This window comes from Suncus etruscus, chromosome 1, assembly GCF_024139225.1.
Source record: "Suncus etruscus isolate mSunEtr1 chromosome 1, mSunEtr1.pri.cur, whole genome shotgun sequence".
NCBI lineage: Eukaryota > Metazoa > Chordata > Mammalia > Eulipotyphla > Soricidae > Suncus > Suncus etruscus.
The window spans coordinates 8,060,791-8,079,248 of NC_064848.1; the positions used below are offsets into that span (position 1 = coordinate 8,060,791).

The 18,458-nt window shown below is 40.2% G+C and overlaps 1 protein-coding gene and 1 non-coding gene across 2 annotated transcripts in view; both read left to right on the plus strand.

Moving 5' to 3' along the window:
• Positions 1–18,458, plus strand: part of CSNK1G1 (casein kinase 1 gamma 1) — a 142,156-nt gene that overhangs the window by 54,638 nt on the left and 69,060 nt on the right. The gene's annotated exons all lie outside the window — the stretch shown is intronic.
• LOC126026092 (U6 spliceosomal RNA) lies at positions 1,336–1,443 on the plus strand. Its single transcript, XR_007501568.1, has one exon. It is a non-coding gene; the product is annotated as a U6 spliceosomal RNA (small nuclear RNA).

An 18,458-nucleotide genomic window follows, 5' to 3' on the forward strand; every position in this document is an offset into this window, starting at 1 on the left:
TAATATCTGGGGGCCGGAGAGATAGCATGGAGGTAAGGCATTTACCTTTCATGCAGAAGGTCATCGGTTCGAATCCCGGCGTCCCATATGGTCCCCTGTGCATGCCAGGAGCAATTTCTGAGCACTGCCGGGTGTGACCCAAAAACCACAAAACAAAACAAAACAAAAAAAAAAAACAAAAAAAAAACCTGAGTGTTTTTGTATTAAGGTAATGTTGCTTCATTGAACCTGTGAGGAAGAATTCCCATTTCTTCTTTTTTTTTTAAATCAGGTTTCTTATCTTTTATTTTTTTTAGTATAAATTTTTTATTTAAGCACCATGATTACAAACATGATTGTAGTTGGGTTTCAGTCATAAGCAGAACATCCTCCTTCACCAGTGCAACATTACCACCACCAGTGCCCCCCTCCCCCCTTCCCATCCGCTGCCTGTATTCGAGACAGGCATCTTACTACAGTTACTTTTTTTTTCTTTTTTTTCTTTTTTTTTTTTTTTTTTGGCTTTTGGGCCACACCCGGCGGTGCTCAGGGGTTACTCCTGGCTGTCTGCTCAGAAATAGCTCCCGGCAGGCACGGGGGACCATACGGGGGACACCGGGATTTGAACCAACCACCTTTGGTCCTGGATCGGCTGCTTGCAAGGCAAACGCCGCTGTGCTATCTCTCCGGGCCCCACAGTTACTTTTTTTATATTAAGTTTAGTAAGCTGTTTTTTTTGTTTGTTTGTTTGTTTTTGGTTTTTGGGCCACCACTGTTTGACGCTCAGGGGTTACTCCTGGCTAAGTGCTCAGAAATTGCCCCTGGCTTGGGGGGACCATATGGGATGTCGGGGGATCGAACTGTGGTCCGTCCTATGCTAGCGCTTGCAAGGCAGACACCTTACCTCTAGCGTCACCTTCCCAGCCCCGAGTAAGCTGTTTTTTTTTTCTTAAAGGATAAGTGTTTAAAAAAAATACAGCAGTAGTGTTGTAAGCGTGGCAATTGCCGTTGTTTGCACAGACCCAGCAAAATATGGGGAAAACGGAAAAAAAAAAATCCTTGGCCTAACTACAAGGAGATCTCACCCCTGAAGTTTTCCTGCATAAGACTGGTCTCCAGGCTGCCCAACCCCTAAGTCATTCTCCGTGATCCAGGTGAAACTTTTTCGCACATTAGCTGTTGTTGGAATCAGGTTCCTATATTTAAAGATTCTGGTTTCTGTGCATTTCCTTCATCAAAATCAGGCTGATGTGGATCATCCTCTAGTTTTACTTCACCATTAGATGTGGAGAGATCTGCCCTTCAAGCAGGTTGTTGCTGTTGCTAAGTTGTCTGAGTGTTAAGAGAGCACTCTTTGTGGCTCGCTTTGGCAGCACATATACTAAAATTGGAATGATACAGAGAAGATTAGCATGGCCCCTGTGCAAAGATGACACACAAATTTGTGAAGCGTTTCATATTTTTAAAAAATAGGGGGGGCGCGGAGAGATAGCATGGTGGTAAAGCGATTGCCTTTCATGCAGGAGGACGGTGGTTCGAATCCCAGCATCCCATATGGTCCCCTGTGCCTGCCAGGGGCAATTTCTGAGCATAGAGCCAGAAGGAACCCCTGAGCGCTGCCAGGTGTGACCCAAAAACCAAAAACCCCAAAAAGAGAGAGAGAGAGCACTCTTTGTCAATGCCGGAGCAGCGATAGTGCCTTCCCTGATAGAGATTTGCTTCCTGGTAATGTTATAGACAATTGTGGTTGTTTCCATAGATGGTATACATGGTTCAGAGGTGTATGGGCAATGCCCATGCTTCTGAGGCCTGAGCCAAGACATAATGCCAATGTTCAGGGTATAAGGCCTAACTGCATTACAAAATTTGTGTTCCTATCTCTATTAGATAAGAACTTGTCTGCATATGTAATATTTTCCCATTTTAATGTGCCCATGCAAAAGAGGAACAATGCCAGAAGGTATTATTGGTGCATATGGGGACTGAGGGAACAAGTCCAACATTCCCTGTAACTTGGTTTTAGCATGAAGAATTCCCATTTCTTTATTAGTTTTGAATAGCTTCAGTATGGCACTGTACTGTCTTCTCTAAGATTCTAGTAAAGCTTTCTAGTGAACTGATCTGAACTAAGACTTTTGCTTTTGGGGAGATTTTTAGTTAATATTTTAGTTCTCTTACTCATGATTGGCCTAGTTAGATTTTCATTTCCTCTTGATTCAGTCTTGGGAGACTATCTGAGTAATAATTCATCCATTTCTTTTAAGTTCTCTAGCTTGGTGGCATAGAGTTGTTCATAGGAAATTTCATTCTTAGTCGTTTGACAATAAGGTCAATACTTAGGTCTTTTATATTTCTGAGGTGTCTATGGTAATTTTCCCATCCCTCACATCTGATCTTATTTATTTGGATTTTATCTTTATCTTTGTGAGTCTGTACAAGAACTTGTTACTTTCATTTATTCTTCTAGAAAGCCATATTCTAGTTTCATTGATCATTTGTATTTTCTGGGTTTGTGTATCATTGGTTTTTTTTCTCTAATTTTTATTTTCTCTTTTCTTTTACTTTCTTTTTTCCCTTTTGTTTGTTTTTGTTTTTGGGTCACACCTGGTGGCGCTCAGGGTTTACTCCTGGCTCTGTGCTCAGAAATTGCTCCTGGCATGCTCTGGTGGTGCCAGAATTTGAACCGGGGTTCATCTTCTGTTGGCTGTGTGCAAGGCAAACACCTTACCGCTGTGTTATTGCTCAAGACCTCCTTATACTTTCTATGAAATTTATTTTATTGTTGTTGAACTTTTTACTTTTTAAAAAGCTGTCAGCTCTATTAGAAGTCAACCTATATGGGCTGGAGAGATAGCATGGAGGAAGGGCATTTGCCTTGCATGCAGAAGAACAGTGGTTCAAATCCCGGAGTCCCATATGGTCCCCCAAGCCTGCCAAACTAAGTTCTGAGTGTCAAGCCAGGAGTAACCCCTGAACGCTGCTGGGTGTGACCCAAAAACCAAAAACCAAAAAAAAAAAAAAAAAAAAAGTCAGTCTATATTGCTATTAATTTTTCCCTTAGTATTGCTTTTGCTTTTCTTCTTACTACTAATTTATTAAAGGTTTGGCAGCAATATGTGGCTTTTCTCCATCTTCCTCTTAAATTATTATAGCTTTCTTTTATTTATTTTCTTTTCTGGTATAACAGGCTCATTTAAGTTTAGATTGCTCAAGTTTGAGATTCTTGATTCAATTGCTGTTGCCTTTGACTTGAATATTTAGTTCTGTACTTTTTAAAATTGCTTTTTTAAGCATCATGGTTACAAAATTGTTTGTTGTGTTTTTGTTGTTGTTGTTGTTGTTTGTTTTTTGGGGTCACACCCTGCAGTGCTCAGGGGTTACTCCTGGTTATCTGCTCAGAAATAGCTCCTGGCAGGCACGGGGGACCATATAGGACGCTGGGATTCGAACCAACCACCTTAGGTCCTGGATTGGCTGCTTGCAAGGCAAACACTGTGCTATCTCTCCGGCCCCATTTGTTGTTGTGTTTAAGTCATACAATGTACTCCATCACTAGTGCACCCCTACCATCATCTTCACCATCACTATCATTACTGATGTCTCCCTTTCCCTCTCACACCCCATCCACCTTGCTCTATGACAGGGGTCTTCAAACTTTTTAAAGTGGGGGCCGGATTATGGTCCCTTAGAGAGCTGGAGGGCCAGACTATATGAGCTACTAATTCCTACTCACACTGCACATATCTTATATAAATAAAATGAAAACCATTTATAAATAAACAGATCACACACCAATATTTCAATGGGAACTGTGGGCCTGCTTTTGGCTAATGAGATGGTCAATGTCCGGTTCCATATTTGTCACTGCCAGCCGTAACAAGTGATGCAAGTGGGCATCACTTAATCTTGATCTGGTTGGAGATTGCAGATGTTTCATTCTTGAAAAAGTCTGTTCGGGCCCGGAGAGATAGCACAGCGGTGTTTGCCTTGCAAGCAGCTGATCCAGGACCAAAGGTGGTTGGTTCGAATCCCGGTGTCCCATATGGTCCCCCGTGCCTGCCAGGAGCTATTTCTGAGCAGACAGCCAGGAGTAACCCCTGAGCACTGCCGGGTGTGGCCCAAAAACCAAAAACAAAAACAAAAAAAAAAAAAAGAAAAGAAAAAGTCTGTTCACAGGCATAAGTGCTACCAAAGATGGTTACCATTTTGAGTGCATGGTTCCTGATATTTGGATATGTCTCAGAGGGGAGAGATGCATAGAAATTCAAAAGGTTACTTGACTTAAATGCATCTTTCAGAGAGTCACAATTCTGCAGTTCAGCCAATTCCATTTGGTAAATTGTAAGGACATTTTCAATCTCAACAGAAAATGGGTTACGAAAAAGCTGTATGTCCTGTTCATGGAGATGAAGCTCTTTGAATCTAAATTGAAACTCCTTTTGCAACAATTCTAGTGAAGCCAGACATGTTTCCTTTGGGAATGCAACCAATGGTTAGTCTGCTGACAGGTTTTGAGTTGTTGGGAGATGACTGAAGTTTTCCTCCTGTACTTGTTTGATGAGAAGGCCTAATTTTACTTCAAATGCTTTCACATGCGATGCCATATCACAGATTAGCTTCCCCTTGCCTTGAAGTTGCAGATTGAAACTTTTGAGTAGCTCTGTTATAGCTGTCAGAAAGGCAAGGTGCCATTTCCATTCTGCATCATTGAGCTCTGGTACTTCTTGGTTTTTTGAAAGTAGAAAAGCTGTCATTAAGTCATAGAAACGTTTCAAAACTCTCCCTCTACTCAGCCAATGGACTTCTGTGGGCGGAGGCGGTTGACGTCATCCCCGACCGTGACTCTGAGTGTATATGCTGGCAGGTATCTTGGCAACAAAACAGCGCTCACTGGTGGCGGCCGGATCAGACTCCTCTGTGGGCCGCAGTTTGAAGACCCCTGCTCTATGACATGCAAATTGCCCCCCCCCTCTCTCTCTCACTCACCCTCTCCCCCTCCTTAATGGAAGGATGCCTTGCCTGTTAGTTTATGCACTTCTAGAGTTTACTTCTTGTCCAGAGCGATCAGTTCCATCCCTCATTTTCCTAGTAGGCCCTTCTCTGCTCTAGCTATACTTACTGTTCTGCGAACTTTCTTTATATATATATATATATATATATATATATATAAATATATATAAATATATATGCGAACTTCATATATATATATTTTTTTCTTTTTCTTTTTCACGGCTTCCCCCCACCCCCCGTTCTGCAAACTTTCTACCTGAGCTGGACCTTCTAATCTTTGTCTCTATTGTCTCTGGGTATTATTTCCATACTACCTCTTGTTTTTCTTATATTCCACAAATGAGTGTGATTATTCTATGTCTATCATTGTCCCTCTGGCTCATTTCATCATCATAATAAAAGTCTCGGTGTCCATCTCTATATAAGCAAATTTTCTAATAGGAATGGCTACATAGTTCCATTGTACTACAGTTTCTTTAGCCAATCATCTGGATTGTTTCCAGATTCTGGCTATTGTAGATTGTACTGCACTGAACGTAGAAGCACAGAGGGCATTTTTGTATTGCGCTTTTGTGTTCCTGGGGTATATCCTTTGGAATGGTATTTCCAAAAAGACTGGACCAGTCTGTATTCCCAGCAGCAGTTGAATGAGAGTCTTTTTCTGCATTCACGTCAACACTGGTAGTTCTTGGATTAAAAGGACCTTGATATCTGACCTGAATCCTTAAGGTACATAGAGGAAAATGTAGACGGAATACTCTATGACATTGAAACTAAAGGCATCTTCAAGGTGGGGCCGAAGCGATAGCACAGTGGTTAAGCATTTGCCTTGCACATGGAAAACACAGGATGGATCCCGGTTCGAATTCCACATACCATATCGTCCCCCAAGCCTGCCAACAGCGACTTCTGAGTGCAGAGCTAGGAGAAACTCCTGAGCAGTGCTGGGTGTGATCGTCGCCCCACAAAAAAAACAAAAACAAAAAAAAAAGACATCTTCAAGGATGAAACACCACTGGCCAAGCAAATGGAAACAAAGATAAACAATAAAAGATAAACTACATTAGACTTAGAGGATTCTGTACCTCAAAGGAAATAGTGACTAGGATATAAAGGCTACCCACAGAATGGGAGAAGCTGTTCACCCAATACCGATCTGATAAAGAGCTAATGTCTAAAATATAAGGTACCGCGGAATGTAAGAAGAAAAAAATCTAACCTCATGAAAAATAGGGAGAAGAAATGAACAGACATTACCTCAAAGAAGAAATACACATGGCCAAAAGGCCCTTGAAAAAATGTTCCTCATTACTAATTGTTAGGGACATGCAAATAAAAATAATGAAATATCTCACCCCTCAAAGACTAACACAGATCACATAAAAACAAGAACTATAGCTTCCTTTTAAAGTAAAACTAAGCAACCTACTTCTGCCTGGTTTATCCAAATCAACATTTTAACGTTATTAATTATTAAAATTAATAAACATTAATAGCATTAATATATGATTAATTAAATATTAATGTATAATTAACATTTCTGTCACAAAAACAAGAACTATAGCTTCCTTTTAAAGTAAAACTAGGCAACCTACTTCTGCCTGGTGCGTTCAAATGAACATTTATTAACATTATTAATTATTAAAATTAACGAACATTAATATATGTTAATGTATAATTAATTAAATATTAATGTATAATTAACATTTCTGTCACATTACATTACTTTACTTTAAATACATTACTTTCATAAATGTTCCCTTTCTTTATAAATTACCTCTTATAGAAGACAAAGGAAAATGTTAACTTGAGAATGATTACTTTTGTTTTCTCTCATTGCTAGGGATCCCAGGCTTTGCCTCAGTGCCTGTGCACAGGCCTGGGGTTTGAACCTGGGAATTTGCACGTTCCAGGCAAGCACTGCAAACTACTGAATTATCTCTTTGTTCTCTCTAAAGAGTTATCTGATCCAGTCGGATTTCCTGTCTTTCGTGGGAGGGCTATTTTTCAGGGAAAAGTGGCTTTATGTTTTGGAGACTGTAAGGGAGATTTGTGTATTATATAGAGTAGAGTAAAGATCTAGTTGAGGTTGCTAAGATTGTATAGATATTCTATTTTTTCTTCAATGCAAAATATATTTTATTTAAGAATAGGAAAAGAAAAGGAAAAGGAATGTAGTACAAAGCTCCTGCATTATGGGAGGTGTCTCCTTAACCCAAGATTCTATGTATAAAAAAAAATTCTTCAGTACTACATCTTATGGTCCAAGAAACATCCTAGTATGGAAATTATTTATACTTAGATATCTAGTTTTACACATTGATTATAAATTTAGGTGGTGGAGAAAATATACGGGGTGCGGTACACTTACCTTGCGTGTAGCCAACCTGGATTAAATTCCTGACACCTTGTATAGTCACTAGGAGTGAATCTCTGTGTGCAGAGCCAGAAGTAAACTGCCAGTTGTAGACCTAAACTCAAAAATAAATAAATTAATCCAGCAGAATGGACAGTGAATAAAATGGGAATATTATCTAGTATTTTAACACAATTGGATAGCTGATAGGGCTAGAATTTTTCTTTATTTTTTTAGTTTTTCTCTTCTTTCTGCTGTCGGTATTTCTCTGACCAGGGTTCACACACAGTTGATTGTAGTGCTCAGACTAGTGAAGTGCACTGGAAATCACATACTGTTGTAGCATTAGGGATCTCAGTCTGCAGAGCAATTGAGATCACATCTCTCTCTCTTTCTTTCTTTTTCTTTCTTTTTCTTTCTTTCTTTCTTTCTTCTTTCTTTCTTTCTTTCTTTCTTTCTTTCTTTCTTTCTCTTCCTTTCTTTCTTTCTTTCTTTCTTTCTTCCTTTCTTTCTTTCTTTCTTCTTTCTTTCTTTCCTCTTTTTTCCTTCCTTCTTCCTTCCTTCCTTCCTTCCTTCCTTCCTTCCTTCCTTCCTTCCTTCCTTCCTTCCTTCCTTCCTTCCTTCCTTCCTTCTTCCTTTTCCTTCCTTCCTTCCTTCCTTCCTTCTAGTTCCTTCTCTCCTCTATTCTTTCTTTCTTTCTTTCTTTCTTTCTTTCTTTCTTTCTTTCTTTCTTTCTTTCTTTCTTTCTTTCTTTCTTTCTTTCTTTCTTTCTTCTTTCTTTCTTTCTTTCTTTCTTTCTTTCTTTCTTTCTTTCTTTTCTTTTCCTTCCTTCCTTCTTCCTTCTTCTTCTCTAGTTCCTTCTCTCTTATTTCTTTCTTTCTTTCTTTCTTTCTTTCTTTCTTTCTTTCTTTCTTTCTTTCTTTTCTTTCTCTCTCTCTTTCTTTCTTCTTTCTTTCTTTCTTTCTTTCTTTCTTTCTTTCTTTCTTTCTTTCTTTCTTTCTTTCTTTCTTTCTTTCTTTCTTTTCCTCCCTCCCTCCCTCCCTCCCTCCCTCCCTCCCTCCCTCCCTCCCTTCCTTCCCTCCCTCCCGCACTCCATTTAGTTTGCAGAGTATAAAAAAACATCTCAAATGTACCTAGGCTACATTAATTTGCTGTCATGAGAGGAATTAGAGTCATATCACTATGTGAACATGTCACTTTGGAATACACTGCTGGATCATGAGCCTTTTAAGGGCCCAGAGGCATCTTTTATTCATCTTGATATTAGTTGGTTGATTTAAAGAAGAGCTTCCAACAATATCTGAGATAGATAGATAGATAGATAGATAGGCATTTCACCAGAGGTGAGAACATTTAAGTTAAATTGTATCTGTCAGGCATAAACTCACCACTAAATATCCAGCCTCAGGTTGTTTGTGATATCAATTTTTTATTTCTTTTTTTTTTTTAATTTTCTGCGGCTCCTCAGGGTCCAAATCCACATAACGCTCGGGAATGGAGACCTTCTCAGGCTTGGAGAGCAGAAGTGATTCCTGAGGGCAGAGGCAGTAATAACCCCTGAGCACCACTGGGTGTGATCTCCCCAATAAAAGGGTGAATAGGGACAAAAAGCTTTGTGCCCAGGTGGAGCTAATGCTAGGGAGTAAGGAAGGGAGAGGGAAAGAGGCTTAATGCAACAGGAAGAGAATGGAGGAAGAAAGAGAGGAAAGAGGAAAGAGGAAAGAGAAGAGAGAGAAGAGGAGAGGGAGAAAGAGGAGGGAGAGGGAGAGAGTGAGAGGAGAGGGGAGAGAAGAAAGGGGAGAGGAAAGAGAGAAAAGAGGAGAGGGAGAAAAGGAGGGAGAGGGAGAGAGAACGAGAGAGGAGAGGGGAAAGGAGGAGGAGAGGAGGAGAAGAAGAGAGGGAAAAGAAGAGGAGAGAGAAGAGAATAAAGAGAGAAAAGAGGGAAAAAAGAGGAGAGGGAGAAAGAGGAGGGAGAGCACGAGGAGAGGGGAAAGACGTGATATCAATTTTTAATAAACTGTGCTAAGGAAGCAGAATAGAAATATGAGTGAATAATTCAGGATATAGGATGAAATCCCACACATTTATACATAGATTTGGTATTTAATCTGGTTACTATTATCTTTCATTTCAAAGCATCTGACAGCTCTTGTTGGATTAATCAGGTTCTATCCTAATCAGAATATGCTTGTTACTTACTGGTCTGAAGCACCTTTGGATGGAAGCCTTTGGGTTGATGTCTTAGACCACCCCAGGGTTTGGTCTGGCTCTTGCTATTAAAGACCTGGGTCTCAGGGAAAAACTGCTTGTGGTTTCAGTTTTCCACGATTGAGCTATCTGCTTCTCAGGAGTAGTAGGCTTGCGTGTGGAAATTTCTGAACCTATTTTATTCCCTGGATTATTTTCTGCATCAGCATATACTTTCAGACCCGCATCTCTTCAGTGCCCTGGGATTGGAGCATGAGGCTTCCACTTCAAGTTCTGTAATGAAGGCAGAAATGAGCTGTCATTCTCATCACTGTAGAGGTTGTAACATTATAGAACTTCAGACATAGACCGCCCATCATCAGCTAAAAAATAATTTGGACAGTCATAATTGAACCAGTGATTTTTATCTTGTCACCATTTTACATGGTTAAAAACAAAACCCTGGGATAGAGTGATAGGACAGCATGGTAGGGTACTAGGCTTTCATGCAGCCAACCCAAGGTTCAACTCTATATGTCCCTTGAGCTTACCAGTAGTAATCCAAGAGCATAGAGCCAGGAGTAAGCCCTGAGCACTGCCAGGTATAACACCCCATCTCCCTTCAAAACCCATCTGGTAACTTCAGAGAAGAAACTTGAACTTAACTGTGTTCAGCTTACCTGAAGGAAAATATTTTTCTAGCTTTTGGGCTACTGCTAGCTGTGTTCAGTGATCATGCCGGGCTGTGCTTGGGGACAATATATGGAGCTATGGATTGAACCTGGGTCAGCCATGTGCAAGGCTTTTGCCTTATCTACTGCACTATCTCTCTGGCCTCAGGAAAATATTTTTTGACAAACAAATGAATATGTACATACATTTCAGAGAAAAACTGTACTATTGAAGATTTAGGAAGAAAATATGAAAGAGTAAACATGAGTCTTTTTACTCACTACTTTTTTTTTTTTTTTTTTTTTTTGCCATGGGGGTCCACATCCAGCGGCTCTTGGCTCTGCACTCAGAAATTGTGCTCCTGGCAGGCACCAGGATCATATGGGATGCTGGGGGGATTGAACCTGGGTCAATCCTGGGTTGGCCATGTGCAAGGCAAACACCATACCACTGTGCTATCTCTCTGGCCCTTTACTCAGTACTCTTGTGTTTTATGCATATATTAGAGTGATAGTACAACAGATAAGTCAATTATATTGCTCACAGCCAACTGGGGCTTGATCCCCATTATCACGTTTCCCCTAAATCCTGCATCCTGCTAAGTGTAGCTCAAAGGAAAAAGAAAGTCTAAATTTCCTTTATCTAAAGGACATATATCACGTAGTTGACATAGTCAATCATAAGATATTTGTTTCCAGATGAGAGCAAAATTAGTTTAAAAAAATAGAAAAATATGAAGGAAAAACAAGTAGTACAGTGATAATTTGTGAAAATTATTGTATCTCAATGAGTTCATTAATTATGTTAATTACTTATCATACTCTATATCTATAAATTATATATTTATTGATAGATATTAAAATATATTAATATATTAAGTAAATTAATATACTTGTACATCATACTTATTAATCATAATTAATTATGAGTTCATTAATGAATAAGTTCATTGTCAGAGGTTTAGTGAGCTGTTGTTAGCTGGTCCTTCTGTTTTAATTTTTTTTTGAACATTAGGTGGCTTCAGCTACATATTGGCATCTAAATTGTTATGTTTTGTAGGCTGGAGCAATAGCACAGTGGTTAGGGCTTTTGCCTTGCATGCATCAATCTGAGTTCTATCACTGGTATCTCTTATGGTTCCCCAAACCTGCCTGGAGTCATTTCTGAGCCCAGAGCCAGTTACCTCTGAGTATCACTGGGATGGCCCCTAAACAAAACAAAACAAAAACAAAAAATTTGTGTGTTTTTATGGGGGTGATAGTATTAAACAAAAATGAAGTTGTGCTGTCTCAAGTGTGATCATGGTCCAGGAATTGAAAGCATTATTATTGATAGTAATTTTTTGGGGGTGTATTTTCAGCTGCTAGGTCTTCTGGAAGTATGAGAAAGTAGGGGGGAGTCCCCAAACTTACTCCATAAAACCCTGTTCCTATCAGCCGAAATACTGGCATAAGTGGAGTTTGCTCAAATTGGTGTCTCTGCAGAGAGTCGTAGAGAATGGCCTTAAGCAAAATGGTGATTATGAATGATGCAGGCAACTGGCATGGCTTCAGCAGGGTGGGGCTTGGCCTGTCCTCTCCTCCTGAGACTGCCAGTTTTCAGTTGCAGGTATACCCGATTTTTTTTTTTTTTTGGTGGTGGTGGCTTTTTTGGTCACATCCTGTAGTACTCAGGGGTTAATCCTGGCTCTGTGCTCAGAAATTGCTCCAGGCAGGCCCAGGGGACCATATGGAATGCCGAGATTCAAACTTGGTCCTTCCCAGTCAGCTGTGTGAAGGGCAAACACCCTACCACTGTGCTATCTCTCCAGCCCCACCCCTGATTTTTCATTGCTTGGTTTACATCTCTTTTGAGAATAGTGAGTCTGTAGAGCTGGCTGGGTGCAGACATGGTGGCTACATGATGTGTTAAATGTTTCTGATATAAAGAAATTTTTTATTCTATTCTATTCTATTTTATTTTATTTTATTTTATTTTATTTTATTTTTGGGTCACACCCGGCAGTGCTCAGGGGTTACTCCTGACTCCATGCTCAGAAATTGCTCCTGGCAGGCATGGGGGACCATATGGGACACCGGGATTCGAACCGATGGCCTTCTGCATGAAAGGCAAACGCCTTACCTCCATGCTATCTCTCCAGCCCCTCTATTTTATTTTTAATAAATTTATTTAAAGAAAATGCATCACATAGTTGACATAACTGGTCATAATATGTTTGTTTCAAGATGACCAAAAGCAAAGTTATTATTAAAAAAAAAAAAGAAAATAGAAAGAAAAACTAAAAAAATGGAAGAGAAAGGAAAGAAGAAAATGTTCAGTAGCAAGTAAGTTTGTGAAAATCATTGTATCACCAATGAACTCATTAAAGCAATAACAGAAGGCTTAGTAAGCTCTTTTTTTTTTTTTTTTTTTTTTTTTTTTTAAGGATAAGAGTTAAAGAAATACAGTAAAAAAGGTGTGAGAGTGACAATTGTTGTTTGGATAGGCCCAACAAAATATGGGAGAGATGGGGCCGGGCGGTGGCGCTAAAGGTAAGGTGCCTGCCTTGCCTGCGCTAGCCTTGGACGGACCGCGGTTCGATCCCCTGGTGTCCCATATGGTCCCCCAAGCCAGGAGCAACTTCTGAGCACATAGCCAGGAGTAACCCCTGAGCGTTACCGGGTGTGGCCCAAAAACAAAACAAAAAAAAAATATGGGAGAGATAGAAAGAAAAACCCTTGGCCTAAATACAAGGAGACCTTACCCCTGAAGTATTCTGGCATAAGACCAACTCTGGGCTCCAGGCATACGAGGTTGTCTTACCCCTGAGTCATTCTCTGTGGTCCCAGTAGAATTTTTTTTTGCACAATTGCTGTTGCTGGTGTCAGGTTTCTATAGTTAGAGATCCAAGTTTCTGTGCACATTCTACCTCAAAGTCTGGATGCGATGCATCCTCTAGTTTTATCTCACCATTAGATGAGATTCGGAGAGCCCGCCCTGAAAGCAGGTTGTTGCTATTGCTAAGTTGTCTGGGTGTTAAAAGGACCCTCTTTGGAGTAAGATGATGCCAGGGCAGCAGTAGGGTCTTCCCTGATAGAGATTTGCTTCCTTGTGATGTTATAGACAACCATGGCTGTTTCTGTAGCTGGTATCCATGGTTCAGGGATGAATGGACAATGCCTGTTCTTCTGAGGCCTAAGCCAAGTCATTATGACAATGTTCAGGGTGTAAGGCCCCACTGCATTACAAAATTTGTGTGTTTCCATTTCTATTAGATAAGAACTTCTTTGCATATGTAATATTTTCCGATTTTAATGTGCCTATGCGAAAAAGGAACAATGCCACAAGGTATTATTAGTGCTTATGGGGGCCGAGGGAACAAGTCCAACAATCGCAGTAACTTGGTTCTAACATGAACTCTAAACAGAGACTTTTCTACCAGAATTCCTTATTGAACAGATCACAAAAAATAAACAATGGGGGAAATTGTCGCTATATAAGAGGATATTCAATAAGGGTTATACCTATTAAGGGAATATATATCTAACATATTCAAAGGAGATATACATGTCCCTTTTAAGTCTTTAGAAATAGTCGGGAGGGGGCCTGGAGAGATAGCACAGCGGTGTTTGCCTTGCAAGCAGCCGATCCAGGACCAAATGTGGTTGGTTCGAATCCCGGTGTCCCGTATGGTCCCCCGTGCCTGCCAGGAGCTATTTCTGAGCAGACAGCCAGGAGTAACCCCTGAGCATCGCTGGGTGTGGCCCAAAAACCAAAAACCAAAAAAAAAAAAAAAAAATAGTCGGGAGGGGTGTGTGTAAAATCTGGAGCACTGCTTTGATTATGAAATCTGAAAAATGGCTCCCAGCAGTCCCATGATATAAAGAAACTTTAAAAGAAACATGCATTGATTATAATGTTTCTGACTTAAAGATAAGATGGTGTTCTCTTTATCAAGTAGGGGAAGCCATATAATATATACTTTTTTAATTATGTGAACAATGATAGAAAGAAAGAGGACAAAGCAAAGTTACAGTGGAAGGACAGTCACCCAAAAAACAAAGTTCTCAGAAGAAATCCCCCTGCTGACACCCCAATTTTGATCCTACAGTCAAAGAACATTAAGAAAAATGAAACAGAACCCATGTACAATTACTTTGTCCCTCAAGACCCTAGACTGTAGTACATTATAACATTTCTTAGTGGTACACAAAGCAATCTAAAGACATAAAATTTGTGTAACTCCTTAAATTTGAAGGCATAGTAGTTTTTTACATTTCCATGCACATGCATATTAGTTTAAGTTAACCTCAAAAGTTTAAGTGGGCTTTTTTTTTTTTAAAGTTTAGAGTCAAAGGAACACAGTAAAAACGGTGTTAGAGTGGCAATTATCGTTTGCGTAGGCCCACCAAAGTATGGGGGACATGGAAAGGAAAAGCCTTGGCCTAAATACAAGGAGACCCTACCCCTGAAGTTTCCTGACACAAGACCAACTCTAGGCTCCAGGCAAACTAGTTTGTCCAATCCAGGTCATTGTCCGCAGTGCCAACACAGTTCTATTTTTCACACAGACTCAAAGGAGTCTTCCGTTAACACTGAGAAGACTTAAACAACAATGATCTGCTTACTGGACAGGGCTTTCTGCATTGCCCTTTAATTGTGAGTTGAAATTAGAGGACGCTCCACACAATCCTGACTTCAATGTAGGATATACAGATTACAGGATCGTCAATACAGAAACATGATACCAACAATGGAAGCCATATATTTTAAGTAGTTCTGACATTTATATAGTTTTATTATTAAATAATTTGAGACGAGATACTAAATCGTTAAAATGTGTGGGTTTAGGGGAAAGCCCAATAGTAGAGTGCTTGCTTTGCAGCCCCGAGGCCTTGAGTTCAATCCCTTCCAGCCCCATGTGCCCATTGACACTGCTGTGTGTAGTCTGTGGTGTCCCAAATGTCCTCCAGGCAGTTTTGTATAAGAACCCTACTAAAAGGTGTGATCCCTGGCCATTGTAACAGTAATAGGAAGGAGTGAAGGAGTGTGTGAAGAAATTTAAGGTTAAATATTAAAGTATTAGGCCCAGGGTCTAGACCATTGGCTTAGAACACCTGCTGTACAAGTGTAGGGTTGTTGGTGCAAAAGTCCAGTGTTAGCACGTGCCAGGTGCAACATGTTAGCTCTGCTGTTTGAGCCCTGCAACTCAGTTATTGTGATCGTTGGCACCACAAAGCATTTCCAATTGCACTGCTCTGAATATGGATGAGCTCCACAACTATGGAGGCTGTGACCCGCCTCACCCAGTGAATACCGCTGGGTTGGGAGATGCAGTCCCTGGTGAGAGATGCAGCTCCTGTGAGCAATGCAGCCAGAATCTACAGTTTCAACTCTGCTTTTCACAATAATAATGCAATGAAGGGGAAGGAGAAGGGATTAAAAAGGAAAAAGTTGAAGAATCAGGAAGATAGAGGCCAAGAGATGGTATAGATGGACTTAACACATGCTTTGTATGTTGGAGTCTTAGATTATCTTGAGACCACATCTTCTTCTAGCATAGAGCTGGGCATAGCCCTGGAGCTCCACCATGTAGGGCCCAAGAAATAGTTAAAAAAAAAAAAAAAGGATAAGTTGATAGGGATAGGGCCATCTTTGGCTTTTCTATAGGTTGCCAAGTGCACCAAGCACTATCACTTTAGTAACCTAATTTGAATGTAACATGTTATTCAGTATGCCCAGGTAACCTCAGTCTAGATGGATTCTGCATCAGACTAATAATTAGGTAATAAAACTAGATCAGATGTTACCTTATACAAGGATTTCCAGGGTGAACAATTGCGTCTGTGTGTGTGTGTGTGTGTGTGTGTGTTAGAAAACCAACTGTTACAGAGGTGTCATATGTGCGATTAGGAACTAAAATTATTACACGGGTGAAAAAAAATCACACAATTAAACTTAGCCTTGAGATCCTTTAAAATATTCATCGAGTATAATTTAACTGGTTATGTACGTATGATTCAATGAACATTAGCTGTCTAATATGGATATGTAGTCCATATACTGCTACATATAAAATAAATAAGGCAAGTGCCACTCACTATACTGTCTCTCTGGTCCCCTCAATACAATTCTTATTTACATCACACTTTTCCTTCACTTTACTAATATTTTTCCTACCTCTTCCCTTTATTGTGATTGCTTTTTTTGGTGGGGGGTCCCACACCCAGTGATGCTCAGGGGTTACTCCTGGCAGCAGGCTAGGCAAATGCCCTACCACTGTGCTGTCACTCGCCCCTCATTTCTCTTTTTTAATCTCACAGATGGGAGATCAGTCTCTACCTCGCTCTCACTCTTCCTCTCTATTTCTTATTGTGGAGGTGGTGACACATCTGTGTAGATGAGTAAAGCTAATTTCTTGAATTTTCCTCAAAATTGTAAATAAATGATAAGTTCATAAAGTAGATAAAAAATTATTTTCTGGCTCTGTGCTCAGAAATAGCTCCTGGCTCGGGGACCATATGGGATGCTGGGGATTGAACCCAGGTCCTTCCTGGGTCAGCCACTTACTAGGCAAATGCCCTACTGCTGTGCTATCAATCTGGCCCCTCATTGTACTGATTTTTATGAAAAGTTTCACTGCTTAATACTTTGTTGACATTTTGCTTGTCTGTTTTTCTCTCCTCTGAATTTTCCAAAACACAATTTGTATCTATATATTTTTTCTTTTCTTTTTCTTCTCTAAATCATCTCATGTACCCTTCTAGAAGTACATCCTATTTATAAAATGACTGAAGAAGAAAATAATGGTTAAATTGGAAAATTTATGTGTGAATGTTGTTCAATTCTACTTTGAGGGCACATAACAGAATATTATTCAAATGAGTTTAACAAAGGAGATTTACTGGAAAATTGCAGGATGTGTCATGAAACCAAGGTTGGAAATCTATAGAACTTACGTAGAATTGGAATGAAGCCTTGGAAAGCTTCTTGGAACCAGGAGAAACTTCTCTTTCTGTCCACCATTTTTGTTGTTGTTGTTGTTGTTGTTGTTGTTGTTGTTGGGATTGGGCTACACCCAACTGTGATCAAGGTTTACTCCTAGTAGCCCTGTGCTCAGGGATTATTCCTGGTGGAGCTCAGGTAATCAATCATATGAGTTTCTGGGGACCGAACTTAGATCAGCCATGTGCAAGACAAGCACCGTATCTGCTGTACTGTATCCTATCTGCCCAACCTTTGCTGACTCTGATACACTTTATTTTACTTTCCTATGATACGGTCATAAAATAATTTTTATGGTTTTTGTGAACCTTCTGCATTTTTTCAATATTGCTTGCTTGTTTTGCTATTCAAGACTCGGTGCTGGGTGTGGCTTCTAGCAGTGTTAAGGGACTACATGTGGTGTTACTGGGGAATCACCTGAGCCTCATGTATGCAAAGCAAAAGCATGTTCTTCAGGTATTATTCATTTATCTAGTCCCTTGCTTCTACTTACCTTCTTTTGTTTTTAGTTTTGTTTTGTTTTGGGGACACACCCGGTGCTCAGTGGTTACTCCTGGCTCTGAGCTCATGAATCACTCCTGGTGGGCTCATGGGACCATATGCGATGTCGGATCGAACCCGGTCAGCCACATATAAGGCAAACACCCTTCTGCTGTCCTACTCCTCCATCCCCTATTTCTCTTCTTTTTGATAAAGAAAACTTCTCACACCACCTTTCCTGTTTCAAACACACATAGAAATTGTCTGTGTCCCAATTTATAGATTCCTGAGCAGCAGACTGGCTGATTGCAGCCTTGGTCCCTTCCACTAGGAGTACAGAATCCTGTTGACTCAGCCATTCATCAGGGAGCAAGTTCTGTTGAGAATGTGGCTTATGAGCATTTTCTCTAAGAATAGGGAGAAAATGTTTTATATGATAAGAGGAGGGTTGAACTTGAATACCATACATGTCCTTTTCATCTTTGCTTGCTTAGAGAGTAAGCATACTGCTGCCAGACATTCTAACATTTTGGGATTCTCAGAGTGGAGGAGAGCAGGGTTGGCACTCAATGATAGAGTACTTGCCATTTATGAAATATCACCTCCTGTATATAAGGCCCTGTGTCATCCCTAGTAATGCAAAACCAAGCCTCCAAACATCTGTGCAGTGGTGTTCTAACACACTGGCAGTGAACCCAAGACTTTACACATGCAAGATAAGTGCTTTATTCTTGGGCTTCATTCTTAGCCCTTGAGCGTTTTCAGCATGATGAGGTCGAAGAAGGTGCCT